General features: G+C 39.3%; 1 long non-coding RNA gene across 2 annotated transcripts in view; it reads left to right on the forward strand.

The window, feature by feature from the left end:
• Positions 1-9,446, forward strand: part of LOC139076993 (uncharacterized) — an 82,108-nt gene extending 72,662 nt beyond the window's left edge. For both annotated transcript variants that reach the window (XR_011529083.1, XR_011529082.1), the window contains exon 3: positions 9,063-9,446. This is a non-coding gene — a long non-coding RNA (uncharacterized lncRNA). The remainder of the gene's footprint in view (positions 1-9,062) is intronic.
• Positions 9,447-14,744: the final 5,298 nt, after the last annotated feature.

Here is a 14,744-nt window from a genome sequence, read left to right on the forward strand (position 1 = left end):
TTCTTTCCCTAGCCATTAATTTTTGAAATATGGCATCAGGTCATACCCTCTTCCTTGCTTGGCTGCCTTTGGTGAATTTATGCCTGAGTGATCTTAAATATAAATTTTGCTCAAATTTTATGTGTTGGGGGAGAGAAATTCTTTCGTTTCTTTTCGTATATTTTTAGAAGTCTTATTCCAGAAGTTGGAATGATATGAGAGGAAACTAAATGAATAAATTAACCAGGGGCTGGGCCGGCTCTGTGGCTGAGTGGTTAAGTTCGCACACTCCACTTCAGCGGCCCAGGGTGCCCATTCAGATCCTGGGCGTGGACATGGCCCAGCTCATCAGGCTGTGCTGAGGTGGTGTCCCACATAGCACAATTAGAAAGACCTGCAACTGGAATATACAACTATGTACTGGGGGGTTTTGGGGGAAAAGAAGAAGAAAAAAAAGAAGACTGGCAACAGATGTAAGTTCAGGTGCCAATCTTAAAAACAACAAGAAATTTACTTGCATTTAAGTCAAAGCAACTTTTTTTTTTTTTCACATTTAGGGAGTACCATGTATTGTACAGGGGAAAGAGAATGGAGCTGAGCATCAGCTGACCTTAAATTTTAGCCCCCAGCTCTAGCTTATACAGCTAACACTGGGGAAACCCTTCATTTCTCTGACCCTCATCTCTTCAGGTGTCAAATGGGGTGACAGTAGCCACCATGACTACTTCCTGCAGCTGTTGTGAGAGCTATTACATAGGACTTGTTACATTGCAAAATGACATTTAATATAAGATGTTGTTTATTATCATTACCGTTATTATTATTGAATCTTTGTAGAGATCATCAGAAAGATGGTTCGAGCTCTTAGGAAGGGGATTTAACAAGGTGAGGGGGGCTATCTGATTAAGCTGGGGAGTTTCTCCAAGCCTTCTCATTTCCCCTGTCCCCATTCTGATAAAGAGAAGGAATGAGCATAGTTAGAAGGATGTTTTTAGCTTGTTCTGTATTCCATCTCTCTTCTCCATTGAGAAGTAATAGATTTAGACACTCACCTACCTGAAGACAGGTGACTAAGTTTCTCTTACAGCTCCATGTCTTTATAAATATTGATAAAATGTTGAAGCAATCTTTGCATTAAAGAATTAATAGTATTAATCATACTTTAATGTTTTTTATGGCTCCTTTTGGATTTCAAGAGATTTGCACTGTTGTTTTTAATTTTGATTAGTATTCTTTTCAAAACATAGGCATAAGAAAAATGTTGTCCACTGACTTGAAGGAAAGGAGCTGTGAAAGCTTTGACCACAAGTCAAAGACAGAGTAACAAACCTTGTTTATAATAATACTAAACCTCAATCATGCAAACAAAATGATTTATTTGCTTATGTTTTATTTTGAAAACTAAAATTATATTTATTCAACCTTAACATCACTGATTTTTTTAAAATTTTCTTTTAAATATGTGTATTTTAAAAAAGCAACTGATGCACCAATCTCAGTTTCATACTCTTAAACATGCAAGGAGGTAAAATAAGCTCATTGACATCATTGATTTTGCATTCCGCTTAATTCATGCTTTCACAATAATCTTGGTTTGGGTAGAAACAATATTGGATTGAAGAGTTTTAAAAGAAACCATTTATATAGTGATTTTAATTTTAGTTTAAAAAGTTGATAATATTGCTTTTACGTTCATTTAGCCCACTCTAATAAAAAAATCTACATAGTATTTCTTGCTGTGTAACTTTGGAACTCAATGGCAGCCACAGAAATGGAGTAGTAAGATATCAGGGAGGGGACCAAACTATTGTTAAGTATTCGCTTAAGCTGAAATGTTGAAGCTACTCAGAACCTAAGACTGTTCTTATGCTTGGAGAGTGGCAGCTTCACTCGACTACACAGGTTTGGCTGTGCTGCCATCCTAAGTCGTACCTGTGTTAATGAAATGGTCCTCTCAACTCAACACTTGCCGTAGAAACTTTATTCCTACTGCTATGGTTCAAGGAATCACCCACTGAAATTTATAGCCAAGTTCTGCAGTATATTTTGGCTGTATTTATTTTAGGACTCACGTTATATTGAAATAAATCCATCACATTATTTGGAAGTGTGTTCCTTATAGATCTGTTTTCGTTACTACTTATCAGCATAATCATTCCAAATCTGAAACAGAGATTGAAAATGGAGCAGTTGATTTCAATATGCTATAAGGAAGGCCATTATCACAGAATTTGTTATACCATTTTGACTGTTAGAACCACAATAACAAAACACGGAAAAAATGGCCTCTTCAGAAGATTAGCTATTCCCTCAGCCTTCAGCTGATTTGGCAGGACATGCCGGGTATGGTGTTTTCATGTACTGAAACTAATAATTTGTTTTTATTTCAGATTCAGCATATCTGAAATTCATCCCCTGGCTTGTCTTTATGTACCACAAACCCAAAAATGGCAAATACAGATTGAGGAAAACAAATACTAATGAACATTAGTAGGAATAATGAATCAAAGTCCTAATATTTGCTTTCATCCTGGGTAAAAAAATTTGATTTGTGATTAGGTTTGTTGAGTTGTACACATTACGCTTTTCTGACCTTCTTACTTCACTCGTTTCTTCTGATTTAACCTTCGAGAGCTTGTGTATGCTTCCCATATGATTCTATTCTCAGCAGCATGGTGGAGTTAACTGCAAGAAAAGACACCTACGGTTCAGTCACGGGTCAGTGACTTGTGTATGTCGCTTAGTCTTTTTGTCCTCAGTTCTCCACCTGGGAAAAGAGAAACTCTAGAGTGGGGGGGTGTCACAGAAAGGTCTTGAGCAACCACTCCTGCCTCAGGAACCACTCAGCAGGACTGAGCAGAAGGAATCCAGGATCGCTCTCTCCTATGTCAATCAGAGCACTATTACTTTTATCTGTTTATTGTCTAGCTTAACCAGGAGATTCTGTATACAAAAGAGGTTTTGCTGAGAAAAAAAAAATGAACAAAACTTGAAACTGTTTTCTGTTGTTGCTTCCCTTTTTTACTGCCTTCTTTGAATTAATTATTTCTCCTGACTATTCTGTCTCCTGTATTGGCTTGTTAGCTGTATCTCTCTGTGATGTCACTTCAGTGTTTTTTCAATGGTTTATAGTATACGTCTTCAACTTATCATCGTCTACCTTCAAGTGATGTCATTCCACTTCACATGAGTGTAGCACCCTTCTTACAGTTTGCTTCCGTCTCTCCCCTCCCAGACTTGATGCTTCGAAGTCACGCATTTAAGATCTCCATATGTTATATACCCACAATACATTGTTATTATTTTTGCTTTAAACAATCAATTATCTTTTAAAGATATTTTAAAAATATGACAAAAATTCTTCATATTGACCAAGGTAACTTCCGTTTCTGATATTCTGCACTTCTTGGGATAGACATAGATTTCCACATAGCATCATTTTCCTTCTCATTAAAGGATTTCTTTTAACATTTTTTGTAGTGTTTGTCTGTTGATGATAAATTTTTAAAGATTTTTTTGTGTTTGAAAAAGTCTTTATTTTGCCTTCATTTTCGAAAGATATTTTCACTGGTGTTTCCAAGGTATTCTAGATTGACAATGTTCTTCTTTCAGTACTTCAAGGATGATGTCCCAATGTCTTCTAGATTGTGTTGCTTCTTGTGTTGCATACAACCAGAGATCTGCTTTCACGTGCATTTTTTTGTTCTTCTGTATGAAATGTGTCTTTTGTCTCTGGCTGTTTTTAAGCTTTCCTAATTATCATTGGTTTCAAGGAATTAGATTATGGTGTACCTTGGTGTAGTTTTATCCATGTATCTTGTGCTTGAAGTTTTTCAGTTTTTGGATCTGCAGATTAATAGTTTTCATCAAATTTGGAAAAAATTTGGCCATTATTCAAACATTTTTTCTGCCCCTCTCCCTTTCCTTTGGGAATTCCAATTCCATGTCTGTTAGACTCTTCAAGTTGTCTCACAACTCACTGAAGCTTTTTTTTTTTCAGATTTGTTTATCTCACTACGTTTCATTCTGGATAATTTCTATTGCTTTGTATTCAAATTCACTAATGTTTTCTTCTGCAATGTCTAATCTGCCATTAATTCCATCAATAGTACATTTTTCATCTCAGACATTGTAGTTTTGATTTTTAAAAATTAAATTAGACTCAAATTTAATATATAAAGACTCATTATATATTGCACATCTCCAGTTAACATGTTTAATCTTTCCTCTAGCTTCTTGAATCCATAGAATACAGTTGTAATAACTTTCACTGTCCTTCTCCACTAAATATATCATCCATATGAACTGTGGGCCAATGTTGATTGATTGATTTTTCTGGTCCCCATGGGTCATTTTTTCCTGCTTCTTTTCTTGCTGCGTCACTTTTGGTTAGATGCCAGACATGTGATTCTTACCTTGTTGGATATTTTTATATTCCTGTAAATATTCTTGAGTTTTGCTCTGGGTTGTGCCTAAATTCCTTGGAAACAGTAGCTCCTTTTGTGTCTGCCTTTAAAGCTTTGTTAAGCAGGACCAAAGCAATGTTTAGTCTAGGATTGGTTTTTCCTCATTGCTGGGTAAACCCCTTTTGGGTACTCTAAGTGACGCTCTATGAATTATGAGGTTTTCTAATTTGGTTGATGGGAATAGGCAATTTTTTCAGTCCACGTGAGATTAGGGTATTGTTCCCTTTAATGTTTTCAGTTTCGTTTTGTTTTTTTCATCCTGGCTTGAGTTTCCTCCTCCACATGTGGTGATCAGTACTCAGCTGAACACCAAGGATAACCCTCTGCAGATGTCCAGCACTTTCCCGCTGGCAATCTGCCCTGTGACTTCTGGAAGCTGTGGCTTCCTCACTCGCACAATTCTGTCTCCTCAACTGAGGGAGACAAGCAGGCTCTCTGTACTTGGTTTTCCCCTCTCTGGGCCAAGCCTGAAAACTTTTTCTAGAGACAAAGCAGGGGCCATCACAGCACTAACCTTATTCCTGTCTCTCAAGGATCTCTGTCCTTTGTTGCCTGATGACCAAGGTTTTGTGAAGCATTGTTTCGTACATTCATTCAGTTGTTCAGTAGTTTCAGGAGGGAGGATAAATTCAGTTACTGTTATCTCATGTTGGCTAGAAACAGAAGTCTGTTCAGAGTCCTTTAAAATATTATTCTTGAGAGGAAGGGATGACCTGAATAGGGCAAAGCCATTGGTAATATAATAGAATATATAAATTTGAAGAGTGTTTCATAGGCTCTCTGGGACTTGGTGCCTATTAAGCACGGGCGGTGAGAGAAAATTTCCAATTCTCACGACCTTCTGACTATGCAATCGCGATGCCATTTCCTGAATTGAGGAGTCCTGGGGGAAGAAGCGAGTTGGGTGTAGGGTGGGGAAAATGTGTTTCAGGTTTCTACACAACCTGTTGATCATCTAGATGGAGATGACCAGGAGGCAGGTAGAAACATGGATCTTGAGCTCAGGAAAGAGAGAATATGATTAGAACTGGATTCTGGAGAAATCCTTCTAGAAAAGCTAGTGCCCAGTTGAAGAGAACTGTTTATCTCAAGTTTTGTGACTAGAAATTGAAGTGAATGACTTGGTAGTGGATAGGATCATTCCTCTTTAAAAGGATTTATTGATGTTAGGGTTCTAGTCACTGCAGTTTGTGTGTGTGTGTGTGTGTGTGCGCGCGCACATTTTCTTTTCCCCTGATAAATTTTAGATTGGCAGGAAACAGAAGCTTCAACGCTAAAGAATGTTTTGTAATAACCTATCATATATGCCAGCATCTCCAATTCTACTTTAGAATTATTACAATAAAAAAAAGAGTAGACTAAATGTTCTTCTTTACCCCTAGTTTCTAAAATTGCATGTTTGCACACCAATATAACATACGCAAAAAATTTTATAAGAATACTGAAAAAAATGGCAGTTTGTTAGGTTCTTTGATATATTCTGTAGCTCTTGAATTCACTGGAATTAAATGAATAAACGATACTATTATTAATATAAGTCTTATGTTATTTCAAAACTTGGCTCAAGTTGAAACTTTCAGTATTATAAATTTTTACTTTCAGAATTATATATTTCTCCAGTCAGTGGTTTGGAACCTGTGTCAAAAGGATGAGAAAACATAGGGTAAAACCTAGTCGTCTAAAATAGCTGTTCAACAATTTATGCAGAAACTGGATACATTTCATTTTATATGAGCCCTTGGACCAGTGTATTTCTATTATTGGAAGAAAAGTGCGGGACAGAGTATCATACAGCTGTCAGGCCACACCACTCAAAGATCTTCTCATGTCAAGTCTACCATGGTCATTTGGAAAACGAGTGTTTTAAACATAGTTTTGTCTTTTCAGGAATGCAAAGAACTAAATACAGGAGGAAGGTCAATAGTCAATGTTCAGAATATTCCTACATTTCATTTAGTATATAGTCCAACTGACCTTCATCGGGCCAAGCTCCCCTTGAAGCCACAATAGTCTTGGTGCTAATTGGGGAGTTTTAGTTAGTGAACGAGGACAGAAGCCTGTATATTGTTCCTTCAGCTTAATAATATCTCTGGAGCTTATTTTTAAGGGTTAATTATAAAACTTCAACTTTTCTGAGGGAATGCCCTTTTGTAAGCAAGTTTGTATCGACCATGCAAATTTAATAATGAGGCTGAAAATAAACCAAATCTGCTCACAGAGAGAAACTCAGTCTGATTCACAAATGGAACTGAAGTGTCAGGCTCAATGACAGAATTTTGGAAAACATGCAATTTAGGAGGATGTTTGATTTCTTTTACTTTATTTTGGTTTTTTTGTTTTTTCAGTCCTTCAAAACTATCAGTGCATGGTACATAACAACAATTAGATTTTTAGCAAGAGAGTTCACAATAAAGATTAATTCTATTTCCTAATAATTCTTTTATTATTTGGTTAAGAAAATTGTGAGTTTATCTCTTGCAGCACAGTAGTATCTCATGAAGTACTACTTTTTTTTCATGAGATAACTGGAGCTACCCCTTTTAATGAAATTTTAACAATTTAATTCTCTTTGGATACAAATCGTTCTAAAACGTACTGCATAGTTTCTCGCCTTTTATAACATGATTACAAAAGTGAAAAAAAATTAATTCCTGAATCTCTTGCCATATAAAAACTGATTCCACTTTTGTATTTTCTCAGACTTTATGCCATAAGCATGAAGAATTGTAAAATACAAATAATTTAAAAACACAATTGATATAACTTAATTATCTCAGGGTGGTTCAAGGTATTTAATATGAATGTTGTTTTTCAATAGGGCCTCTGATTTTTGTTTCAATAACATTATTACATTGGGAACACTGCAAACTCTGTCAACTTTAATTGCAAGAAGACATTTGAGAAGTGTCTTAAAATATTCTTTTGGGCAGGGGCTGGCCCCGTGGCCGAGTGGTTGGGTTCGCACGCTCCACTGTAGGCAGCCCAGTGTTTCGTTGGTTTGAGTCCTGGGCGTGGACATGGCACTGCTGCTGGGGCAGCGTCCCACATGCCACAACTAGAAGGACCAACAACGAAGAATATACAACTATGTACTGGGGGGTGTTGGGGAGAAAAAGGAAAAAAATAAAATCTTTAAAAATATATATATATTCTTTTGGGCAAAATGGAGAAATGTTGGTAAGATCAGAGTTCATTAGGTGTATCTGAAACTGAAGAAATGACCACAAGAGTTTCAAATAAAAAAATTAAAATAACTTTGTGTGCTTCTCCTTTATTAAAAAGATAATATGTGCTGTCTGTAGATATTTTGGAAAATACAGCTAAGTACAAGAAAGAGAATGAAAATCACAAACAAACCTAAACCCAAACCCACGTCTAACCACTCTTCACATTTTGGTATATATAGTATCAATATAAAATGAAATAATATCTTAGTCTTTTGGAAATTTTCATTTCTTACTTAGTACATCATGAACATATTTCTACATCACTAGTTGCTTTCCCAGAACGTTGCTTTTAGCAAATGCATGGTATTTTTCCTGGTGGCAATACTCTAATACATTTAACAAATGCTCTGTGGGTGTTGCCAATATTTTTGTTATTAAAATAAGGACTATGTATTGAATTTTACAAAGGCCTTTTTAACATCTATTAAGTTGCTTAAGTGATTTTTCCCTTTAACTTTTTGTCATGGTGAAGTATTTTTAACGTCAAATCATTTTTGCGTTTCTGGAAATTCCCTTATTTGCTCATGGTGTTTATTTTTATTTCACTTTAGTTATGGAAATTTTCAAACAAACTCCAAAGTGTAGAGAATAATATAATGAATTCTCGTATAACCTACACCGAAATTCCATAATTATCAACATCTTTGTTTCATCTATTCTCTCCTCTTCCCCATTTGGGTAGAGTGTTTTAAAGCAAATCGTAGGATAATCTATCATTTTATCCATAAATACTCGAATATGGCCCTCTAACAGATAAGAACTTTAAAAGCACAAGCACAGTGCACTATGACATCTAACACAAGTACCAGTTAATACTCATTTCTTAGAGTCATGTAATATATCCAAGTTGTTTTCTCCAATTGCCTCAAACATTGGGTTGTTTTGAATGGTTGGTTTGTTTTAACAAGTCTCTCCATCTACAACAGCTCTCCCTTTCAGGTTACTGTTTCCGTGCTTAGTTGAAGAAATGGGGTCATTTGTTGAATCTCTTGCATCCAAGATTCGATTGATTGCCTGTCTGTGCTTGTAAACACAATTGCCTTTCCCTGAATTTCCTCCGACTCGTAGTTAGACCTAGAGTCTTGATGAGATGAAAGGTAAAATTTTAGGCAAGAATGTTTTAAAGGTGGTGCTGTATCCTTGATTTTGTACCATGTTAGGAGGCACATAAGATCCAGTTGTCCTGCTTTCAGTGATGTCAGAATTGATCAGTGCTTCCAGGTACTGCCAGCTGATCCGTAGAAAGTTGTAAAGTTCCCGGTCGTTTGCATATCTTTTCAATCCAGTGCTGGATTTGATTGGCCACTATTTTATTCAGACTTTTTTTTTAATCTACAGTTCCTAAGTGAGCCAGGTCTCTTGATTTCTTTCTGTGCATTATCTTTGACAGGTACAGGCAACAGGATTAAAGAAGAGGGAATCCAAAGAGGATGGCCCTTTGATGTCAGGCAACCTGGTTACCATCTCGGAAGGCTCTAATCACCTGTCTGAGCTTGGCACAGATCTCTGATGCCTCAGGGAGAAACTGGCAAGAATACGATCAGAACCAAAGCAGATGCCTGTCCTGAGAAAAGGGAACATAATTTTTAGTGATCTCGAATGTTCAGGCAGCACTTCAGTCTCCTGCTAGTCACTGTGGGAGATTTCCAGATCTAGTCAGTATCAAGAGACTCTGAGGGGAACAATGCAGGAGAGCCGCCTCCAGCCTGGCTGTGATAGCCCTCCCCACATCTGGAAAAAATAAAAAAGCATTTCCTTCTTTCTACATAACAAACAGTCAATCATTTTGAATGGGTGTTGTTTCAGGACTTCAACTATTCGCCATTTTTTTCCTCACTGTTTGATGCCTGGAGTTTTTTTTTCCTTTGCTTCGCTGGTAGATACTTTAAGAAATATTCCTCATTGCCTGAAGGCTGACTCCTTGACATATTTTGCACAAATGTGTGTGTGTGCATAGAATCACACACTTGGGGGTGTCTTAGCTGTTGACACCTTAAGGCTCAAAGGGAGGGAGATGGTGATGGCTCTCAGAGGTCAGGTCTTTGGGGCTCTGAGACCCATCAAGTCAGCAGGAATCCCTTCCAGCTACCTTCGCCTTCCTTATCTTCTTGCTAAAATCGGAAACTTTTGGATAATGTGCTTTATGAATGCTCCCAACCAACCTCTGCCAACAATTTCATCCCGAATATCCAGGCAGGTTCATTTCCTGAGGTTAATTTAAGACCTAGTTTCCAAGCATGCCTCTTTTGTTCAATCGTTACTCGATAAACACTCATTGACCCCTCTTGTCCCAGGCACTGGCTAATGCTGGGCGTATGCCAAGATGAGTAAGACGTGTACTGTGCGTTCCAGCGAAGAGACAGGTCTAAGCAAATCATTACAACAAATGTGAATACAGGAGTACAGAGGAGGAGAAACTAATTCTCCCTGGAGGGGGTGATATTTCTATGGGGTTCCAATGATTGATTTGGTTCTCCCAAATCATAAATCTCCATTCTCAGTGGGGCAATTTATTCTGTCCCTGTGGTTTGGGGCAAGAAGAAGAAGATCTAGGCAAATTACCTCTAGAAAGACTAGCCCCCAGGAAACAACAGAACCCTCTGTCAATATTCATGTGCTCTTTCCTCATGAAAAAAAATCTTTCCTCTTCTCTCTCATCTGTAGGGCAATGGCCAAAACAACTGTTCTTATAATAAGCAGCATTTCACATTCAAAATGATGCCATTGTCCCCTTTTGTTTTTTGCACTTCATAATATTTAAAAATGACTGGATTTTCCCCCTCTCCACTCTTCTTCCTGTAGTCTGACAATTACTAAGCTGGGATGACTAGTAATGTGACTCAAATCGGAGGAGTATCAGATTTGAAATAAGAGCCCATTGGAAACATGCCAATAGGAAGCCCATGATGACAGTGCGAAAGATAGCATTCTCTTGTCCTTGCTTGTTGCCCATCTGCAGAAGCAGGGGTCACACTAAGCCCAAGTCCTGGTGTCGCAGTGCAATGGAAAGTTGCCGTCTCCACCGCTGGGGATGAGCTGAATGAGTGATAGCAAAGCATGTTTCTAAAAGGTTTGCCAGGGCTTGTTTATCCACAGTAGGAATTCTGATACCTGTGGTGGTGGGAGCTCTCGCTTCATTCTGGAGGGTCTCTTTTGCCTCAGTTTGCAAAGGAGCCCCCAGATGGAAAACTTCTTCACATCCTTATGTACAGATGCTGGTTGGGGGCAGGTCACAGAAATAAAATGGCAAGCAAAGGAGGAACATGTTATTGTTCAGCTCACTGTCTCATTTTGAAACCACCTCAATTGTACAGAACTTTTAGGAAGCCTGTAAATGCTGTCACATTCTCAAGGGAGAGTGTTTTTCTTAGGGGCCAGGCCTTCAAAAAATTTCTTCCAAGTAGCGTGGGCACATGTCTGCTTAAATGCCTGTTCTCGTTATGACATTTGATAGAACTAAGAAGTTCACATGTCAGTCTAAAGATTGACCCACATGACCCCTCCACCAAAAGCCAGGAAGTGGATCACTGTGTTTTTATAGCACATGAACTGAGAAGCGGAAAGAAAGCATTCTGTGTAATGGGCACATGCTGAGACGGCAATTTTTGAAAAAAGTCGTTGTTTTGACTTCCTGACACTCGAATCTAAATAATGCTTTTAGTCTCTCCTGGCAGCACTCTATCTAGGAGGGGCTCGATATCCTGTTCCTGTGTTTGGGGGAAGAAGACGAGAAGCTGGGCAAAGTGCCACTTGGTAGACTGACATATAATGTGACCCCAACGGAAACTGAGGTTTCACACTATCCAGGGACAGAAAGAGGTTGAATTCTGGAGGAGGTTTATTTCTTTAAAACTCAGACTGATAAAGGATGTTCATAAATATTAAATATTTTCATTTTGGTCATGTGTTTTAAAATTTTTTTATCAATTGTTAAAAATATATGCTAGTATCTGTCAGGGTCCAGTTAAGAATACAGAAACCACACTAGGTGTTTTAAACAGAGGGGATTCAATATAAGGAATTAGTAGCCTGAAAGAAAAAGAAAAGGATGGCGAGCTAACCCAGAGATTAGTAGATGGGAAGTAGCTACCACCCCTGAGGCTGGGAGAACCAAAAAGAAAGGGGCAGCGATACCAGAACCAGGGAGCTGCAGCCTGAGTGTGGGGTGTGGGAGAGGCCACTGCTTAGCTGTACTGAGTCGGCTGAGAGGCTGCCACGCAGCTGTGCTGGGACCACGGAGGACACCACCCAGCTGGCTCAAACGTCTGACAGGGTGCCTCACAGTCAGTGCTGGGGCTGCTGAGACTTCTGAGAGGGCACTGCATGGCTGATGTCCAGACCTCTGAGGGAGTTCCACATGGGTGTCCTGGGGTGCCAAAAGATGCTAGGGTCTTTGCTGTCTCTTCGTGCTGGAGAGATGCTGACAGCTGCTGGAGGCAGGATAGCAAAATCTCTTCTCTTCTCCTCCCTTCCAGTCTCCCGTGCTGTGCCTCTCACTGGCTGAATCTAACTGGAACAAACTGGCCAAAGAGTCTGGGCAAGGTGGTCCTCATATCTCCAGCCCCAGTGTCACAGAGCACAGAGTAGAAGGGTGAGATGATAGGTGAATAAACTATCACAGATGCCCCTTTTGGCTACGAATTATCCACACTCTCTTCTACTCATTTGAAAACTTCTTTACTACAAGAGTAACAACTTCATGCTTCTGTCTAGCAAGCTGTAACTTCTCTTGCTGAAAACATGCATTCACCTTCTCCTCCTAAAATGGAGACATGAGTCTCTTAACACTCTTCATATCCATCTCTGAGTGATGTTAATTATTTTTTTAATTTATTCACTAAAGACTATATATTGTAAAGTTGATTGTCACCAACACCGTTTATATAAAATAATAGAGAATGAGAAAATAAATGGAAACAAATGAGGAAGAAACTATTCATATCTGCTACTTTATTTTTCGAACTGGTCCTAAAACCACAGTTGATATTTATAAATTCCTTTTTCCACCATCCAGTCCATATTCTTCTTGCCTTCGGCCAGCTGGTCAGTGTTCTTTACCTGGTGATGTGACCTAAATCTTCATTCTTGAAGGCTCTGAATTCTTTTTCAGTCCTGTATTTTTTGGACATAGTAAATTACTAAAAGATGTCTTAGGGAATCCCCTTAGTTCTAGGCCTATTTTCTCTGCTAGCATTGTGCAGCAACCAGTACGGGTCAACAGAATCAACAACCCCAGCCAAGTACGGCAACCCCTTCCTTTGTCTGTTGGTTCAACGACATGAGGAACCCAAGCTGCCCGATGGCAATCTCAACTTCCAATTCAATAGAACAATTGCTGTTTGCCTGGTAGAATCTCTCTTCCTTTAGGGACTAAGCTCTCTAAAAAGTGCCCACTACTCAAAGTTGTGGGAATAGGAAGCAAATATCCTGTAAGTAGATTATCAGGGGTAATAGCAAGAGAAACTTCTGCCATTTTCACCTCTTTGTTCTCAGATCCACGGATTCCGGCTATGGGAGAAAAAGCACCGTATATTTGTCGCTGTTTTAAAGCACATGCTGCATCCTGTAGGATAGTGATTCCACCTCACAGGACTTTCTCTCAGCTGGAACCATAATGGAACCCAGGAGGCCACGCCACCTTTCTCTCAGGCCGGCTGCTTCCAGGTGTTAGTGGTAACATAAGCAAGTTCCATCAGCACGAACCTGTTGCTGCACTTTTATTTTTGCTGTGAAATGAGTTGCTCGGTCTGAAGCAATTTGTATGCCATGAAGGTGAATACCGTGAAAGGATACCGTGAAGGTGAATAAGGCCATCCATAAGTCCATGGATGGTGTGTTTGCAGAAGTATAGCAAACAGAGAAGACAAATCAATATCTAGAGTAAGCGCTTATTCCAGTGAAGACAATTGCAACCCTTCCATTATGGAAGGGGTCCAATGTAGCCGGTGGCTGGATTATCCCCCTTCCTCGCCAAATAGTGCCATAACAGGAGCTCAGTGTTGGCTTCTGCTATTGTCAACTTGAGCATTTAGTGGTGGGGGTACCTGGATCTTGATTGGTGATGGGACGTCCATGTCGTTGGGACCATACGCAGCCTCCATTCCTACTGTCATGTCCTGTGTACATGAACCCATTGGGCAAGACCCTGAGTGTTTGGAGAAAGAAACTGACAGACATCCACTGAATAGACCTTTTTTCCTACCTGATTGTTGAGATCTTTGTCTGTAGCAGATGCCTCTGTGAGCGTTCATATAACACTTAACATTCACCCAAATATCCTCATGCTCTGTGTCCATTTAAGAAGTCCATCTCCATACTGCTTTGCAGTCAAGCTTCTGATCCTTTCTTTCTAAATCCCTGGCCATCCAGCCAACGTTTAGCCATTACCCACAAAGCCGTGCAGTTCGACCATGGCTCAGGCGATCTCTCAGTCCAGCGAAAGCAGAGAGTGAAAAACACTGCTCAAAGTTCTGCCCACTGAGAGGACTTCTCTTCCCCAGTGTTTGCGTTTTATTTTTATCTTTTATTACACTCCTGATTATGGCTATAGTGCTCTATTCCAAGTTTGTCAGGACATGGAGAAAACTATCTGTAAACTAGACCCTTCCTCAGTCATTTGGTCACAGAGAGATCGCCATAAAAGCCTAGTATTGGATGAAGGAAAGATGGCAGTGCAGCAGAAGAATGTACCATAGGAGCTTGAGCCATTAGCACATGTGACTTTATTGTTAGTTTGGGATCTACTTGAGCCTGATTTTGCATGTACTATTTCTACCTTGTGATAAAGTGTCGCTGTGCATGCCTAATTGTGTGGCCTAGTAAATTAGATAACACCCAGTCTATTATGGGTTCAAGTCCACAGGGCCAGGGATTCATTCTCTATAAGGTCCAGTAGCAATGCAGGAGCAGTTTCTCCAAAGGAGAACAGTCATCTGGAAAGCAGGGCACTGCTTTACCTGAAACCCACAGGGTATGTACCATGGGCATCCTCTCGCGATTTGCCATGGGTTCCATACAGCATCTCTATTTACCGTAGAAATATCAATTGCTACTGGATCTGCTGGGTCATAGG

Source organism: Equus przewalskii, chromosome 18 (genome assembly GCF_037783145.1).
Source record: "Equus przewalskii isolate Varuska chromosome 18, EquPr2, whole genome shotgun sequence".
NCBI lineage: Eukaryota > Metazoa > Chordata > Mammalia > Perissodactyla > Equidae > Equus > Equus przewalskii.